Source organism: Wolffia australiana, chromosome 13, assembly GCF_029677425.1.
Source record: "Wolffia australiana isolate 7733 chromosome 13, ASM2967742v1".
NCBI lineage: Eukaryota > Viridiplantae > Streptophyta > Magnoliopsida > Alismatales > Araceae > Wolffia > Wolffia australiana.
This window is the reverse complement of record NC_135847.1, coordinates 4,889,220-4,902,395: the sequence shown is the minus strand read 5'-3', so window position 1 is coordinate 4,902,395 and position 13,176 is coordinate 4,889,220. Positions and strand designations below refer to the sequence as shown.

At 43.4% G+C, this 13,176-nt stretch overlaps 1 non-coding gene across 1 annotated transcript; it reads left to right on the top strand.

The window, feature by feature from the left end:
* The first annotated feature begins 888 nt into the window (after positions 1 to 888).
* On the top strand, positions 889 to 994 carry LOC144711538 (small nucleolar RNA R71). The gene has a single exon (XR_013583591.1). It is a non-coding gene; the product is annotated as a small nucleolar RNA R71 (small nucleolar RNA).
* The last annotated feature ends 12,182 nt before the right edge of the window (positions 995 to 13,176 follow it).

Below are 13,176 nucleotides of genomic sequence, written 5' to 3'. Positions count from 1 at the left end.
ATATCATGATCAATAAAAGAAATATTTCTAGGATTAACACTGGGTTGGGTTGGAAGTTGACCTGAATTTTGGATGGGGGTTGCCAAAGTCATCCATCTTACCTTTATTCTTTTCACCCCTGAAATTCCCTTGAGAACTTTGACCTCCTTTCTCAGTATTCTTCCTCTCCAAATTCTCCATTCTGGCCTCCATTCTTCTCTGATTCTCCAAGAATTCCTCTTGCTTGAGCATCATCTGCTTCAACATGTCCATCATGGAGTTAGAAGATGAATCATGAGAATTTGGAATAAAATTAGGACGAGGGTTAGAAGAAAATTTCTAATAATTTTGATTGTTCTGTTGATGATATGGACGTGGCTGGAAGTTGCTTTTCCCTTCTCCGCTCCATCCTTGATTCCCATAATTTCCCTTCTGATTCCAAGCTCCTTGCATTAGGTTATTTCCCTCATAAGCATTCACCTGTTCAAGAGTAGGACAAATGTCATTAGTATGATCAAAACTCTCACAAATGGAACAAAGAGGGGAAGGATGTTTAGGGTTAGTAGAAGGGAAGTAAAGTTTGGAGAGTAACTCATCATCTTCTTCATATTCTGGGAAAGCTCCTCCACAGCCTTACCCACTTTGCCTAAGTCCCTCTCTACCTTATCTTTCCATAAATCAGGTTCTATTGCACTAACATCAATTAACCCTCCACGTTTTGGCCCTGAAACTCTTCCATTGTGACTCAAGCCCTGATGATATGCACAACTATCTGCCAGTTTCTCAATAATACTAGAATCTTAATTGATTGTTTTATCTATAAATGTACCACCACTAGCACTATCTACTCTACCTCTCTCATGGTCATTCAACCCATCATAAAAAATCTGAACTATTTGCCAATCAGGAAGACCATGATGAGGGCATTTTCTCGTAAGGCCTTTCAATCTTTCCCATGCTTCACTAAAAGAATCAGTTCCCTGGGTAAAATCTCTAATTGCTTTCCTATAGGCATTAGTCCTTCCGACTGAATAAAATTTTTGCAAAAAACATCTCTCCATCTCACTCCAATTCTGAAAATTTTTACCCACAATTCTGAACCAATCTTTTGCCTTATCCTTAAGAGTGTGAGGGAACATTCTCATTTTCAAGGCATCTGAGGTCACTCCTGAAATATTATAAGAATCACATTTCTCCACAAATTCATATAAATACTCATAAGTATCTTGATTCAATTTTCCATAAAAAGATGGCAAGATTTGATGAAAGTGAGGGTCTATCTTAAATTTCACATTCACATCTATGGTCCCATGGACCCTAGGATGAATGTTACTCTCAGCTGGCTCATAAAAGTCCCTCAATCTCATCACTCTATTCACATCATTAGGAATAGCCATATCCTTAATTTCTTGTACAAACGCCTCCTCAAATTCTGCACAAGTGTCTTCCAAATTCTTAGTCTTTCCCACAAATTCTAGAGCTATTAAACGTGGGTTCCGAGACCTTCTACCTTTCATAAAACAACTAATACTCCGAAAATAAAAATAACTGCAACAAATATCTAAGCGAAAAGTTTAGAGTTCACCGAGTGATCGTCTCCCTTTCCACTATAAAACAAAAAAAATCCCTGCACTTGAAACTTCAGTCAAGCATGTACCAAATGGAAATAGGAGAAATTCTAAACTTAGGGGAAAAAATTCAGAAATCAAATTTGGGTTGCCTCCCCGGCAACAGCGTCAGTTGATAAGTCCAAATTTTGGGGTTTTATGTCGTTGTTTTGATTCAGACTTAGCCAACAATATTTATGAAAATTTTCCACTTAAATTTTATTCTCAATAATTAATATAGGGCAAGTAAGCGGTCGATCCACAGAGAGGCAGAAATTTAATTTCAGAATTCTTTCTCAAGCTTGGGATGAAGAAAATGATTTTAAACGTGAAAAATACTATTTTTTGGGGATGTTTCTAGATTTGTTGGTAATTTTCAAAACTCCCTATGATTTAAATTAAGCCAATGTACAAGGAGAAACACAAAATCATATCTCTAAACTGATTTTTCTGTTTTCTCTTAGCAAATTAATCAGAAATAAATATTTTTAGAATTTTCTGGAATTAATTTACATACAAAAAACAACTATAAGTATTAAAAACGAGAAAAGAGATTTTTTGAAATTTTTTAGGTGTTAAAATGACTTTAAATAACTTATATTAATTTTCTATATTTTTTCCAAATTTTTTCGGATTTTTTTTCAATGCAGAAAATAATTTTTCCGATTTTTCAGATTTTTTTCTATTTTTTAAATAATTTTAAATATGAAAAAAATATGAAATTTACCTACTCCGGCAATCGTCGGAGCGGCGGCGGCTGCGGCGGTGGAACGACGGCAGCGGCGGCGGCGGCGGATTGGGCCGGCGGGCCTGGGTTGGCCCGTAGAGGGCAGGCCTCTTAGTGGGTCAGCCCACTAAGGTTAGCCCAATTTGACTAAGTCAAGACTTAGCCGACTTGGGCTTAAGCCTTGTTGGGCTTAACCCAATGGCCAGGACTTAGACGATTTGGCTAAGTCCTACACAGGGGTACCCTGTGCCCTGCGGCCTTGTGCGCTGGCTGCACGCAAACCGGCGGGCAGAGGGCTGTCTCTGCTGCACAGGCACCGCACGGCGTCGCACGGCACCGCACGGTGGCGGCTAGAAGACAAAAATTAGTGTTTTGAAAAGATAAGAAATGATATTTCAATGCGATTTTATTTGGGATTCTAAGTAGGGAATGCTTGAGGATCTAGAGAGATATAGGGAGATATTTTATAGTGATAGAAAAATGTTTCTAGAGAGATAAAATGTCGAAATGAGAGGATAGAGAGAAAATGAAGAGATAGAGAGAGAAAATGAAGAGATAGTGTAGAGAGAGTTTGAGAAGGAATTTGAAGGTGTAGATGAAGGAGATTTTTTATGAAATTTTGAGGTGATGAACTGTGGATATGGATGGACGTCTAGAGAGAGAAATAACAGATTCTAGAGGGAGAAAGGGCCGAAATGAGGAGATAGAGAGAGAAAATGAAGAGAGAGTGTAGAAGGAGTTTGAGATAGAATTTGGATGTGCAAATGAAGGAGATTTTTTATGAAATTTTAGGGGAGTAACTATGGATATAGATGAAGGTCTATTGAGAGAAAAAACCTATTTTAGAGAGAGAAAGTGGAGAAAATTAGTGTTTAGTGTGAGAAAGTGATGGATTTTAAGGGTAAATGGATGGGAAATGATGGAGAAGGTAGAAATCTAAGATCCTTAAGCCTGAATGCAAGTTTACTGAGCCCTCAATGCTTCCTCTCAAGTATGGATCCTTATATTTTGCCAGGATCAGGCATTTTTCAATGCAAACAAGAGACGAGATTAAGAGAAAACTTCAATAAACTGACATTAAGCAGGTTGAACAACCTGGATTCTGAAGAATGCCTTGTCCTGCTGGCCAGCCACTTGCTAGAGCATGTCCAGAATGAGGGAAAATGAGGGAGAAAAAGTCTATTTATACATTGTGAGAATTACTAAAATACCCCTTTGGGCATTATCTATTCTCTTTTCTTGCCATTTTGCCTCTTTTTCTCCATGGGTTGAGAGCTTTGCCTTGTAATTTCCAGTTTGTTTCTTTTGTAATTTGTTTGCAGGCCCAATAGGTAGTTCAGGTCGTGGTCCAAGCCCCTCTGATCTCTCCTTTAAAAGCCTACAATACCGTTTCATCACTTGTAGCCCATTTTATAGTCACTAAGCTCCCAAAATCCTCCAATTTTTCTTAGAATGATATTGATGCAGTAACACGTCCGAGACAAAGTGCTGCCGTCACCGAGGGTTCGTACTCGATGTCGATGGCGCGTCGGTGCACGATGTATGCTCGAAAGGTTTGTCGGGCACAGGAATCCTATGAAGGCGAACTAGGATGAAAATGATCTGGGAGGGGGTGTAGTACGGGCAGCAGCCGACGAGCCGAGAGGTGCCGACAACCGGGGGGCCGATGGGGTCGCCTGGAGAGGGATAAGGAACCTTCCGACCGTCGTCCAGATGGATGAGGTTGCTACGACGCCAAACGGGATGCGTCCCGCCGGAGGTTGCTCGCATGTAGCGGGCGAACTGACTCGTTTCCAAACCAGGAGAGACACTTGATAAGACGCAAGTTTCACTCGCCTGTCTCGCTCACCTACGTCTAACCCGAGCGCAGTGGAGGCAAACGAAAGATATACTGCAAGAAATAAGAAACGGGAGTGGGTGGCGTACCTTGTCATCGACGTGGATCTCGTCCGACGATTCACAAAGGAGTCAGGGTTGGCTGCAGGCAGGCCGGCTGTCGGGAAGCTGGGAGGGAAGCAGCACCCGGCGCTGTAGGAGCAGGGACGACGGCGGGCGCGACAAGGGCAAGCGCGTCGCGCGGCGGACCGAGGCATAGTGCGCGGGGGTCGCGCGGCCAGGCTGTGGGCACAGTGGTAGGAGGCTGCCAAGGCACTAGTGTAGGCAGGCTGACCAGAACAGCGGCACAGCGGTCGACCGCAGATGGCACCCCCACGAGGCCTGGGCACGCAGATGTCATCGTAGTCGGATCACGCGGAGTGACCGGCCCCAGCGATACATGGGTGCGCGGCTGGTGCAACAATGGGGGGGAAGAAGAAGACCCTACGTCAGCCAGAAGGGGGTCGTGGCGCCGACCTCCAAGCGGACAGTCGAACAGCTAGAAGGCAACAACATGGTGGAGTCAACGGGTCTCACCGGGAGGTGTGGAGGCGAACCGATTCGACATGGACACTGGATCGAGCACCCCTGGTGCGGCCAGGCGGTGGCGGAGGATCCGGTCTCCAGCGGCGGGTCTCGTGCATTGCACGATGTCGGGCGACCAGGTGGCCGGCGTCAAGTTGCACCGGCCGAGAGCGTATCGGGGCGGATCCCCGGGCCTGAGCGGATGGAGTGGAGACCTTCGGAAGAGGACGGGGTGGCTCTGAGATATCAGTGCACTTAGGAACGGTCTCACTCAACGGACGGCTCCGGCAGGGGGGGTTGCTGGTGGCTTCTAGTGGCACGGCCGCAGGCTCGAGTCGCGGCAGCGCGCCGCGATGCGGGAGGTCACGCAACTACGCGGACGTGCGAATAGTGGTTGCGCGCGGCGTGGGGGCGCGCGGAGCAGCGCGACAGAGGCGCCAAGGCTCGACAGCAGGTGGTCTTCCTCTGGGATTCCTTCCTGTTTTCTCCACTGCTATGCCCGATCCTCCCAGGTCAGCCTCTCCTTCTTCTTCAGTCGGATGTAACCCTAATTCTCATGAACGAACTTTCAACCTTCCAAGCTCAACGAGAGAGTAAATTCTTTCATAAAAAAAAACATCGTACTCCTTTAGGGCAACCCTGCTTCCCTTATATAGGGGGGGAGTGGGGTTGCCCATTAGTTCCAAAACAACACAAAGCTGGAAATTCAAAACACTTAACCTATGATCCAAGGGGACAAAAATGACTCACGAACATCAACAGAACGATAGCAGGGGGTGGGGGGGGGAGATCCTTATAGGATGAACCTCCCCTCCTTACACGAAGCCGTGACGAGTCGGAAAACGACGAACGACGAAGACTAAAAGCAAAACGACGAGTAAAGAAAAGACGTAAAGATACGATACGGTGTCCATTACCCAAAGTACTTGAATCCGGGCATGCGTACCGACGCCTTGGCTTGCCAGGCGGGCTGAACGCGGACGGCTGGCGCTGTCGAGGGCGGCGATGATGTCTCCGAAGACGTATCCGGTGCTGGGGCAGGTGCTGTCAGGGATGACGGTGACGACTCCCATGGCGTGTCCGGGGCTGCGCCATCAGATATCTTCTAATTCCTGTAAATTTCTGCACATTTGGAACTATAAAATACTCATCAGAAATCAAACTGATTGACTTCATAGAAGTCAATGAAGTTAGTGAAAAAATAAACATAATGTGCAAAAGTTGGAATTATTAGCTAATGCATAAATATTTGGTTAATTCAAACAATAACATGATAAATTATAAATTAATAATACTAAAAACATCTAAAATGTATACAAATATAGGTTCATTTATCATGTTATCAGTGAGTGAAAGAGAGAAGAAAAGGGAGAGGGTGAGGGTGAGTGAGAGAGAGGAAAACAGAGAGAATGAGAGTGACGCTGAGAGTGAGAGACAGATAATTGGAGAAGAAGAGGGAGAGGGAGAGAGTGAGTGGAAGAAAGAACAATAGGGAGAGGTGGAGGGAGAGGGAGAGAATGGGAGTGATAGTGGGAGTGGGAGACAGAGAAATGGAGAGGGAGAGGGAGAGGAAGAGGAAGAGTGAGTGAGAGAGAGGGAGACAGAGAGAATGAGAGTGACAGTGAGAGTGAGAGACAGAGAAATGGAAACCGGGAGAGCGACGAGAGCGAGAGGCAGAGAGATTGATAGAGCGGGAGACAGAGAATCAGAGTGACAGTGAGTGTGAGAGATGGAGAAATGGAGAAGAAGAGGGAGAGAGAGAGCGAGAGGAAGAGTGAGTGAAAGAGAGAAGAAGAGGGAGAGGGAGAGAGTGGGCAAGTTCATACGTCGTCGAGAGATTAGGCAGTTGGTGATCCGAGAAGGTTCAATGCCGGAAAAAGCTCCGGTGCGCTCCTCATCTGACAGCCGGAGCAACGAGCGAGGGGGGAGTGGGAGAGCGACGGCGTACAAGGAACGGAAGGAGCAGGGGAATTGGGAGAGTGATGGCCGACGACGGACAGAGGGAGCAGGGGGGGCTGGGAGAGCGACGACCGACGAGGCACGGAGGGAGAAGGGGGGCTGAAAAATGCCTAAAAATTGAGAATGGGGATGAGAGAGTAGAGACGACGGGAGAGCGATAAGGAGTAGGGGGGAGAGAGACTGGGAGAGCGTCAAGCCGACGAGGGAGGGATGTATTTTTTATTTATTATTTTTAAAAAAATACAAAAAAATCGCACAATTCGCACAAACTGAACCGCACACGGGTCTATGCGATGTTCTGTGCGAATTTGATTTTGTTATGTTCAGAAATCCGAACAGGACGCACAATTCGCTCCACTTCGCACAAAGCGAACAAAAGATCATGTCTAGGTGTTCTTGGTGTTTTGAGGGATGCAGTAAGATGAACAAACAAGTGTAGAGGGTGATATGCATAAAAAAAGTGCCATGATTGCGACGGATCATGGGATCTAAGGTGAATCTCTTGCCTTACATTGGCTTCTCTCCTTCGCATCCCTAAAGTTAGATCTACCTTCTCATTTTCATCCTCTCATTCCCATAATTGTCTTCCATCAGCTCACCCTATCATACTATCTCTAAACAAATTGGACTATTGAAGTCTTTAACTAGATTGATACATGGGCCTAGAGGGACACACACAAGTTGTCTTTTGGACTTGAGAAGATAATTAAATTTTGGGATTTTTATAAAAAACACCCACTTAAATAGGGGAAGGCCCTGAAAAATTTCATCCAGATCAAAATTTTTCAGGGCCTCCCCCTTCTTCTCCCTTCTCCCCATGGCTCCTCTCAATTCCCGATGCGATCAGGATGACATAATGACAACGATAAAGGTTGAACGACCTTTGACGTGAAGGAGGAGATTTGGTGTGCCGATGTTCGTAGAGATACTTCTAGGGCTGCACACATGAGCAGCTCCACACAACTCATTTGAGGATTAAAGGAATCTCGGATGCTATCTTTGCAGATGTGATTCGTTGATGTCTCGACGATTCATTTAAGTCTTTTGCTGCAGATCATTTTTAGTTTGTCATCCAGATTGAGGCCTTAGAACCTAACAGGTTATCCAATTGACTAGAAAATACCATGATAATCTAACTGATCGCACGACACTAATTCAAACATACCATGAAAAACTTGTATAAACATTTACTCTAGACCTTTTACTTTGGTCCAATATTGGGTTGGGGCAACTTTAGTTAATGGACAGTGTACAGTCACCCTCTTATTGTGTGAAAGGGGGAGAGAGAGTTAGAGAGAAAATAAGAGAGAGAGAGAGAGAGAGAGAGAGAGAAACAATGAGAAAGAGAGTGAGAAAGACAACGAGAAAGAGACATAGAGAAAAAAAGGAGAGAAAGGGAGAGATAGCGAGAGAGGAGAGAGATAGAGAGAGAAAGTGATGGAGGACCATCCTGGAGACGTCACGATGGGACGACATCAGCCACGACGGGCAGCTTGCGTCGATGCTCGCCACCTGATAACATGAAAATTAATATACTTAATTACTGAATTATACATTCTATTTATGTGTTTTAATGGTCATATTTGCATGTTATCATGATAAAATACATTGAAATCAGTTAACATGTCGTTTTTCTATTATTTCATATTTTTTATCATTTTTTACATGGAATTTGACATTGTTTCAGTGAAGAAATATTTTTACATGATTGTATTTGCTTGGTTTAAGGTCAGTAAATCATCTCCTGATTTTTATGAATTTTTCCCGTATTTTTATGAATTTTTCTGAATTTTTCTGACCATTATTTAGGCAAGAAATGATTTTTATTTAATTAAATAATATATTGATTATTTATTTTGCATTTTAAATGCATTTAAAATGAATATCCACGTCTGCCTTAAAATTCGTGAATGAAGGGATATATTAATTAAATAAGAAAGGAGAGAAGAGAGGAGAGAGATAGGAAAAGTCAAATAGAGTGATTAAAAGAGAGAGAGAGAAAAAAGGAAGAGAGAGGAGAGAGAGTAGAGCGGCAGAGAGGAGAGAGAAGAAAAGATATTTAATAGGAGGAGAGAGATTTGAAAAGTCAGAAAGAGCGGCTAGAGAGGAGAGAGAAAACAAAGAAATCGACTTTATCATTGGCGTTATTTAAAACAATGATTTTTTCTTTTCTCTCTCTCTTCTAACCAGCGAAAAAACACTATTTTGTCCTTTCTGTTTTCTTAAAAGCAGCGAGAAAATCAAGCCCAGCCAATAGAAATTCCAATTTTTAGAAAAATAAAAGAGATCCAACGGCCCACATTTGATCTCACTAAAACTGCGATATCTTGAGATCTACAACTCCGACTGGGCTGAAATTTTGAGGGCAGGTTCATCTTTTCCTCCTCTACAATCTGGACGGTTGGATCTTTAAATAGAGGTCATAAAAAAAGGCGAAATTCACTTTTGGAGGCTCTCCCCAAGCAACAGGGAAGGACACAGAGATTCTTCTGAAGTCGTCAGATCTGGATCTCTTTATCAAATTTGTAAGTTTCTGAATTGTATTTGATCATCTTCTAGAACGATTCGAAAACGCCTTGGCATGGGCGAAATGTACATGCCCTAGATTCATGTTTTGAATGCATCAGCACTTATTTTTGATTTGGATTCAAGATCCGACTTTTTATAATTAATTCTTAATCATTTTAGGACATTTCTGCTTCATTACATTTTTAATTTAGGGTCGAAATTGGGGCTTTCCCTAATTTCTTCACTTTCTCTCTCTAGGTTAATTTGATTTGTTTCTCTCTCTAGATTTCGGTTTTTATTATTTAGGAATTTAATTTAATATATAAAAAACCCGAAAATAAAATTTGAACCGAAAATTCACCCATTTTGAACTCCAATTCAAAAATCACTTTCTTGATTATTAATTTCCCAATTTTAATTCTGAAAATTATTATAAATTTTATTAAATTGGGAAATTAATAATTTATAGTTTTATGAGCTTAAAATAATAATAATATTCTTATCTGGAATTATCTGACCGAAATCAAAATTAAGTTTTACTTAATTTTGATTATTTTAAGAATATTATTTAATATTAATTGAATTAAATATTGCAAAATTCAAAATTACTTGACTTGATTTATAAAAATTGTTTGAAAATTCTGAATTGTTGCCTCGAAGACCTTGCTTGCTCTATATTCTTATTTAATAATTAAGGGAATTATAAATTTATTGCATAAGTCTAAAGAGCGCAACGACCACGTAATTTTACGTGATTTTTCGGCTTATCACCACCAGGGGTTTAAGTACCCCGCGTAAGCATCTCTATCTCCCTTGTGTTTCTTTATGTTTTGCTTGTGTTTTTGGATTTCATGGACTGGGCCAATGTTGGGCCTCACCTTCGTCTTTTACTTTTGCAATTTCGGTTTTATTTCCTAATTGTAAGGAGAGGCCGAACCACGTCTTGCGACGGTTCGTCCTCTCCCCACGTTCACTTGGCACCTATCCTCACTATATAAGGGGATAGCATGCCCAAGGAACATTTGAGTCATTTGTTGAAACAATTTTACAACTCTTGTCTCCACCTATCATAGTGAGTAGAGCGTAGAGGGAAATTGGCTATTCCCGCCAACGTCGAGATCACTCCGTGGTGTAGAGCCCGCGATTTTCCACGTCAAGATCACTCCGTGGGGAACGTGTTCAAGCGTGCCGTCGAGATCACTCCGGTTCGAGAAAAGGAATTCAAGAAGGTCGCCACGTCTGGAGCTGAAGACTTCCTCGTCGAGATCACTCCGAGGGAGCCCGAGGCCGAAGATTCGACGCCGACGCTTGCCTTCCACGGGATCATTCAGATTCCACCAAGGCTGTCAAGAATCATCAAGAAATCCGCGTTCTTGAAGACTTCTTGGAGCAGTTGCTGATCAAGAATACCAAGAAGGCCTTCTTCTTGGAACCCTTTGCTGCCAACGCCATCAAGAACTCTCATCCACACCCAAGAATCGCCGACACCGTCTCCACCAGCGCCGCCCGCCCTCTCCACCATCGTCCACCTACCCGCACGCCGTTTGGCCTTTTACCTCCGCGGGATCCACCGCCACTGCTCACCACGCAGCCCCACCGCCGCACGCCGCACGGCCATCCTCTTTCCGCCTGTCGGGGGGCCTCCTCTGCCTGAGTGCCACGCCCCCGCGCTCCTGTTTTCCCACCCGCGCCGCGCGCCGGCCTCCTCAGCCCGATTGTCGCGCCCCCGCGCTCCCGTTCGCCCACATGCGCCGCACGCCGGCACCCTCGCCCGACGCTGCGCACCCGTGCATCTGCCCAGCTGCCAGCGCTGCACGTCCGCATTCGCCGCGCCGCGGCGCCCGCACACTCGCCGCTTGCCCGCACCGTGCGCCTGCGCACTCGTTCGCGGCGGTGCGCCCACGCACCCGCCGGCCTGCGCGCGCCCTGCACCCGCGCCTCGCCCAGTGCCGCACGCCTGCGCGCTTGCTCGTCTACCAGCGCCGCGTACCTTTGCGCCCGCCTGCCGTGAGCATTGTGCGCCCGTCGAGCACCCCTGCACGCCTGGTGCGCTCGACGTCCACTGACCCTGTCCCCGTCCGAGCTGTCTCCACCAACGTCGTCGTTCCAAGCCCCATCACCAACTCGGAAAAGTTGCTTACGCCGTGGACTATCGACATTAAGGTACCCTCTCGTCTCCCCTCCAACATACCAGTATTATTGCTTTCTACAGTCTCGTCATCCGCTATCTCATCCGCTGCCAACTTTTTCAATACAACCTACGGATAGGTTAGCCACCTTCGTCGAGAGTAGGGTCTTCTTGTGGTTGAAGGGAATCCATTGACTTAGGCGCTGAACACCCTAGGGCCGTCAAAAGCCCCTCACCGCTTAGGCGTCTAGTTGGTCAATAGGGTCATGGATCAATATCTTCTCCTTGATCGACGAGGTCTTCTTCCCTGTTTGTAAGCAACCGAGTCTTGCTCATTCGACATTTTCTTCATTGCCATATATTCACATCATCCACGAATTTATCCATCAATTCCTGTGGCGTAATACGAGTCGACCGATCCCGGCAGGTCGTATTACATCAGAAAGAGAGAGAGATAGACAGATAGATACAGAAAGACAGAGAGAATAAGAGAGAGAAAGAGACAGAGAGACAAAAAGAAAGAGAGAAAGAGAGAAAGAGAGAGAGAGAGAGAGAGAGAGAGAGAGAGAAATAGAGACAGAGAGACATAGAGAGGGAGTGAGAAAGAGAGAGAGAGAGAGAGAGAGAGAGTGAGAAATAGAGAGAGAAAGAAATAGAGACACAGAGAGGCAGAGAAAATTAGAGAGAGAGAGAGAGAGAGAGATGGTGAGAAAGAGAGAGAAAGGGAGAGAGAGATAGGGAAGGTCGTGCGGTCTGGTCCGATTTTTTTTGCAGGCGTGCAATTTTTTTGATCTCACAAAAGCACAGACCAATGTGCGGTCCAAATTTGTGCGACAAAATCGGACCGCACATCGCATAAAATCGGACATTTGAACGCAAAGGGACCACGTGCAATTTTATTAAGAGATATGCCCATCGGCTTCTCTCTCCTCCATATTTCCTAAAGTAAAATCATAGGAAAACTGAAATTAATTGGATTAGACCCTTTTAAAAAATTTTAAAATTTATTTTTTCTTTGAATGAATTCGGAAAAAAATGAATAAAATTCAAGAAAATTGAAAAGATTCAGTAATTTATCCTCACATTGTCTAAAATTAATTTTTGTTTTTGAAACTGCCATTTCGATTTAAAAAGAGTTAGTCCAACCTTTACTAAATTCTATAAAATTTATAAAAGAACATAAAATTTATAATTAAATTTGAATTTACTTGGAATAATGATTAACATGTAACTAAAATCCATAAAATGGTTTAAAATGAGCTGATTGCTTGAATTAAACAATGAATTTAGGGAGTTATCAGCTTTACATTCACTGAATTGATACGACCCTTCAAATAATGAATGAAACACTGAATTTATGAAAATTCATTAACTCTATTTGAAACTAGAGAACAATTATCATGGATGTAAAGCTAAGGACATTATGTTAAGAAATTTAGTAGCAATGTTCATTGGGTGTTGGGTGGGCTTATTATGAAGAGGAGTAATATGATTTTGAGATTAAATTGCTCATTAGTCGATTGGATCCTAAAGTAGATAATAATTATAATGATTGTAATTCTTAGTCCATTATGTTAATATTTTAATTTTATCTGAAACTAGACAATAATTATCGTCCTTTTAAATATAACAAATTATGTAACTAGGTGTATAGTGGACTTATTATTAGGAGAATGAATGTGATTTCGAGATTAAATTGCGATTATGAGGAAAAACAATGCTTGTAAATCTTAAGGCATTATGTTGAAAATTATGAATTGTTTACGAAAATGAAGTCAAAATGCCATTGCATGTCACCAAAAAGTATACAACACATTGTTCCAATATATCATCATGCTAATTAACCTTTGGATCCTCCTCGCTATCTT